This window comes from Lissotriton helveticus, chromosome 1_1, assembly GCF_964261635.1.
Source record: "Lissotriton helveticus chromosome 1_1, aLisHel1.1, whole genome shotgun sequence".
Taxonomy (NCBI): Eukaryota; Metazoa; Chordata; class Amphibia; order Caudata; family Salamandridae; genus Lissotriton; species Lissotriton helveticus.
In genome coordinates this window covers 13112126-13118125 of record NC_136057.1, presented here as the reverse complement: position 1 = coordinate 13118125, position 6000 = coordinate 13112126, and positions in this window count along the sequence as shown.

Genomic DNA, 6000 nt, shown 5'->3' with positions numbered 1-6000 from the left:
CCTACTCTAATCATGGGTCCCACTCTGCAACTCTGGGCAATAGCTTGCTTAATCTCCACAACGGCCTCGAAAGCACTAGGATGCCTGGCTTCACCTTGGGGGTGCCCAGTAGAGGGTATCCCACAGGGAAAGCCAGGAAGCGTTCCACAGCGGTATACAGCGCCAGGATGCCTGAAAGGTGATAGTGCGCTTTACAAGTATACATACATACATACACACATACTTTCCATGATCAAATGGTACACGATCTAAAGGTACATAAAGTACCCGATGGCAAGATACAAGAAAAATTATTATCTGCCGACGACTTAACGCTTCCCAAAGCGTTAGATATTGCTCATTGTTTTGAAGACATGCAATTAGGCATGAAAGAACTTTTAGAAAAAAAAAGAATACTGCAGAGATTCAAGTAGTAAAGAAAGACACTTCTGATGTAAGCAACGACAACAAATTCTTGAACAAATCAAATCCTGCAGGCCAAAATCCTGAAAAAAAAATATGTGTGTTTCAAATGTGGCATTCCTGGTCATCTAGCTAATGCCCAAAAATGTCCTGCAATCAGTCAAGTATGCAGGTATTGTAAGTCTAAGGGACATTACGCCAGGCTGTGCAGAAACAGAAACAGGTTTAGAAACAAAGGAACACAGTTTAAGAATGCAAAATCTGTGTTTATGTTAAAGAAGTTAACGGTGACTCAGATGATGCTGAATATATGTTAACTGTTTATGAAATTGACATTAGTAAAGATGCCCCATTTTGTGCAGTACTTATAGGCAACAAGGAAGTAAGAATTATGTCAGATTCTGGGGCAAGACACACTTTGATTGGAGACACATGGCTATAAGAATTTCCTAATGAACAGTTGTCTCCTCCTAACATCAAGTTAGTGGGGTATGGCAAAATGCCTATTGAAGTTTTGGCGATTTTCTCCTCAACTATTAGTTTTAAAGGTAAAAGCATTAACGCAAAGGTATATGTAGCCTAAGAGGGATCTTGTCTTTTAGGCTGGCTACAGCAAATAGATCTCATGATCACATTAAACCCTAATCATCCTGATCAGGTGTTGGGCTATTCAGATTTGATTTCTCAAGTTGAAAGCAGTCCGGCAACTGAATGGGAAAAAAGGTTTCCTAAAGTATTTTCTTCTCAGTTAGGTTTATGAAAAAACTTTGTGCGTAAGATCATTTTAAAACACAGGGCCATTCCTAAGGTTCACAAAGTCAGAAATATTCAGCTACTACTGAGAGATGCTGTAAAGAAGGAATTAGACAGATTGTGTCAACTAGAAGTTATAGAATAAATTGAATCTTCTTTATGGCTTTCTCCTGTTGTTGTCGTACACAAATCCAATGGTAAAGTTAGGTTATGTGCAGATTTGAGAAATTTGAATGAGAATTAGCATGGGCGGATTTTGCGAATTGGCAATCCGCGAAATTGAGTATTTACAGATTCGCAATCCTCAAAATCCGCGAACTCTCGCGAATTTTGCGAATTCCTTTTTTTTTTGTGTTCGCAAGTGTTTCTGCCATTTTGCAAGGGTTTTTTACCAGTTCGCAAACGCGAACTTACTTGTCGGGTAGCAACGGTCGTGACCATGTTGTTTCTACGTCTGGTTCATCACAGCACCCTCTGTTTCACCACTGCCACCCTCTGTTTCACCACTGCCACCCTCTGGCTCACCCATGCCACACTCTGGCTCACCCATGCCACCCTCTAGTTCATCACTGTAGATTATGGGGAGCAAAGCACACCTGCCCTGCCTCAACTGACATGAATGAATTAGGGGCTGATTAATGTGTCACTGAATTTGAACTTCCAGGCTGGCACCTGCTTCCTTATCTGTAATTGCTTTCTGTTGCAGTGTAATTTTTTTAACAGGACCTTTGTTGTATACTTGTAGCTATTCTCTGAGCCTGCTGTGAGGGTCAGAGCAGGGTCATAGAATAGTTGCAAGTAGGCAACTGAACTCTGAAGGGGCCCCTCAGGAAGCACTACAGGGAATGGTTACTAATGATAAGATTGAACTTTTGCACCTGCTTAGTGCTTTCAGTTTTGCAAAAGTCCAAATATCCAGCAGCATCCACAAAAAGTAATCCTTCCAGGTCAAGATCCAAATCAAAGTGACCAGCACATGAAGAAAGCACTGGGAGGAGCCTGCTGGACAGGAACATGAAGTTGGAGACTGTGGGGCACTTCCTTCCTCCCACCCCCCCCCAAAATGGACTCCTTGCAAAAAAAAAGTGCAGGCAAATGTCAACCTGAGGAGTTATTCTGATAAAAATCATAATTTTCAAGGTTTATGCTGCCTGCTGGTGGATTTCTTGTGCGAAATTGAAAATTTTGCAATCTCGCAATTGCGAGATTATCGCTGTCTGCCGCATCTACGTGTTCACAAGTGTTTACTCCCGCGATGCGTGATCATGGGCCTTATGACGTACTCGCGTTGCCAAACTCTCGCTGTGCAAGATGGCAAGCCGCGATGACGTCGACAAACTCCCGCGGGATCCCGCAGCAAGATCCAAAATGGCGCAGCACACGCAAACATGGAGAAAAACAACTCTGCAAACGCTGAATGACGGTAAGTGAATGCTGCGCGCCACAAAATTGTATAGTATTCTAGTTGGCAAGTGCGACCAAGCAAAAAATCCGCTTCGCGCGGATTTGCGAATTTTCAGCAAATTTGCGAGCGGAACGGATTTTGCGCCCATGCTTAATGAGAATGTGCAGGTGGATAGACATCCCCTACCTAACATTGCGGAGATATTCATCAAACTGAAGGGGGCGATTGTGTTTTCAACCCTCGATTTATCAAATGCATATCATCAGATTGCTTTATATGATGACAGCAAACAGTACACTTCTTTTATCACATCCGAAGGTGCGTTTAGATGTAAGAGGATGCCTTTTGGACTAATTTTGACATCTTCTGTATTTCAGAGAGTCATGCACAAATTGTTTAAGAACATAAGTAATGCTTTATATTTTCAAGACGACATACTGGTTTTTGGTTTGAATACTCGAGAACACACTGAAACCTTGCAGAAAGTTTTATGTATTCTTCAAGACAATGGTTTAACCCTAACTAGAGAAAAATGCAAATTTAGAGTAGACTTGGTGGAGTACCTTGGTCTTTCTATTAGTAATATTGGCATTTCTCCTAAACAAAATCTAATTGAAGCTATTGTAGATGCTCCTGAACCTCAAAGCAAGGATCAACTTAGGTCGTTCCATGGAGTGGCAGCATATAATGAAAAATGTATTCCTGTATTTGCTGACAAAACTGTTCACATGAGATAAAGAACCAAGGGGCAGATTTATGTCGGACTTGCGGCACTTTTGCGCCGCCGTTGCGTCACTTCTGTGATGCAGCGGCGGCGTAAATCCTGCGCCACCTTGCGACATACTTACATCGTGACGCATCTATGGAGATGCGTCACGGTGCAAGGCCCTGCGCCACATGAAACCTGCGTCAGGTTTCATGTGGGTGTTTCCACGCAGAGGGGGGCGTTCCGTCGCTGGAACGCCCCTGAAAAATGACTCAGTGAAATCTACAAGATTTCACTGAGTCACTTTCCCAACACTGATGCGTCAAAACCCTGCGCCTGCTTGAAGCAGGCGTAAGGCTTGACGCACCACGTTAGAGATAGGGCAAGTTGGAACAGTGCTGGAGTTGCGTGCAGCACGCAGCACAACTTCAGCACTGCGCCAACTTCACGCCCTAGATGCGACACGCATCTGTTCATTCCTGCGGCATGGTGCGCCGCATTGTAAATGCGGCGCATCATGGGTGGCGCAGGGATGAACTTGAGTGCCGTATCTTTCCTGACGCATCTCTGCCGATTTGCAGAGATGCGTCAGGCGACATAAATCTGCCCCCAAATGTTTGAATGGGATGACAACTGTGCTCATTAGTTCAATCTTAAAAAGAAATGTACAGCTTCAGCAACCTGCTTCAGCTACTTCTGATACTGCTTGTGAAACAGTCATTGTTTCTGCAGCTAGCAATGTTGGTATTGGTGCTGTTCTCATACAATACCAAAACAGACATTAGGATACCGTTGCATTTGCATCCAAGCCAATAAGAGGTGCTGAGAATAAATATTCCACTCTTGAAAAAGAAACTTTAGCATGCTGGTGGGGCACTGAATATTCTTGCAAATATGTATATGGCACTGTTTTTAAAGTTAGAACGGACCATCGTCCACTGGTAGAATTGTTTACAACCAAAGGTTGTGGGAAAGCAACTCCCAGAATTGCCAGATGGCAATACAAATTACAGGACTTTTATTTTAAGGTGGAATATATTCCTGGAGTGAAGAAAGCCCTGGCTGATTGTTTGTGGAGACTGCCCGTTAAAGATAATAGTGATATCCAGCCGCGGCCGGTAGTGGGAGTACCGGCCAGGTGGTGAAATGGGGAAGGGCAGGGCGGGGGGTAGTAATTTATGGATTACAGACTTTTACAGGTAAGTAAACATATAAATAAATAAAACTAATTTTGTTGCCTGCACTGCATCACCAAATGCGATGCAGTGCGCGCAATGAAATTAGTTTTATTTATTTATATGTTTACTTACCTGTTAAAGTCCATAATCCATACATTTAAACCCCCCACCCTGCCCCTCCCCTGTGAGAAGTTGGCCTGGTATATGATGCTCACTAGTTCTAGTGATCACCTTGTACCATGCCAAGCAACCCTTATGGTGATGGTTGTAAGTCAACCTTATAGACAAGGTATCCTAGGGGTAGCATGGACTAAGCAGTCTTAGGCTAAACTCTGTAAAGGCATGTGAAGCAAGCTGTTTTACCATACACAATCCCCTTGAATACCAAATGAAACGACACCACACAGATATATATTGAAAATATATATAGATTTATTTCTACAAATATCCCCTATACTCTTTTTGAGCACAGAAGCAAATGCGTTAAAACAAAACACAGTTTAAATATACAAAAGTTGCACAATATGGATGAGCGCTAGGTGCCACCTAAACCATATACTAAAATAGTGGTATAAGAACCACTATGGGGAAAGGAAAGAGGCCTAGGGCCTGGGGAATCGCTGGAGCTGTTCGGGACTAACAGTGATGAAGTCGGGAAAGGCCCGCGGGACTCGGTGCAGTGCTTAAAGGGCACGCATGCACCAATGTTAAGTCAATGGTGCGTAAAAGTTACAAAGTTAGTGTTTTAGGAACCTTCCGATGGACCTACAAGGACAAAACTTTAGACACAGGCACTAGAGGTGTATACCAGTGTGGGAACACCGGCGTTGCTGAGTTACCTCACCCACAGGAAGCGGGTGCACAGGTGCGAAGTTGGGTCGGGTTTCGTCACGCAGGTCGATGGTGCTTGGAGCTAAAGATGCTGCAGGCGGGTCGTCGAGGAGAGTTCCGGTGGATCCAAGGGTGGATCTGAAGAGGTGAAGACCTGAAAGCAGAGGGGACAATGTTCAAAGTCACTAGCCTGTGACTACCGTGGCACCAGGATGGAACCAGGCAATGTCGGGTGCAAACAGGCGAAGAGGTGCAGCTTGTCTCTGCAGCCACGTGGACACGAAGAGGTCAAGGACGTCCAAGAGTCGATCACTAGCTGTCCCACGAAGGCTCTAGCTGATGGCGGTGTCGGCAACTTGATTGGAGCAAACAGGCCTTGGCTAATGCAAGCCATGCAGAAAGTGGAAAAAGCTTAACACTCGGACCAGCAAGGTCAGAGTGAGTGCTCCTTTTCAGGGGAGCAAGGGCCAGTCTGGAGCAACCAGACCAGAGTTGCAAATTGTAGTTTTCATTGCCAAGATGGCCACTAGTTGCGTGGCAATTGACCGGGATGGCGTGTCAAGTGGCGAAGTGCAAAAATGCCCCACGCAGATCGTGGAGATGCTGGGGGGCTGATCTTCGGTGCAAATGCTGCTCGGTGTTGGGGCTTCTCAAACCCCAAAGCACAGTGTCGAGGGTGCCTCGGGTGCTGCGCAGTCAGCTCTTTGGGGGTCTTCCAAGATGTC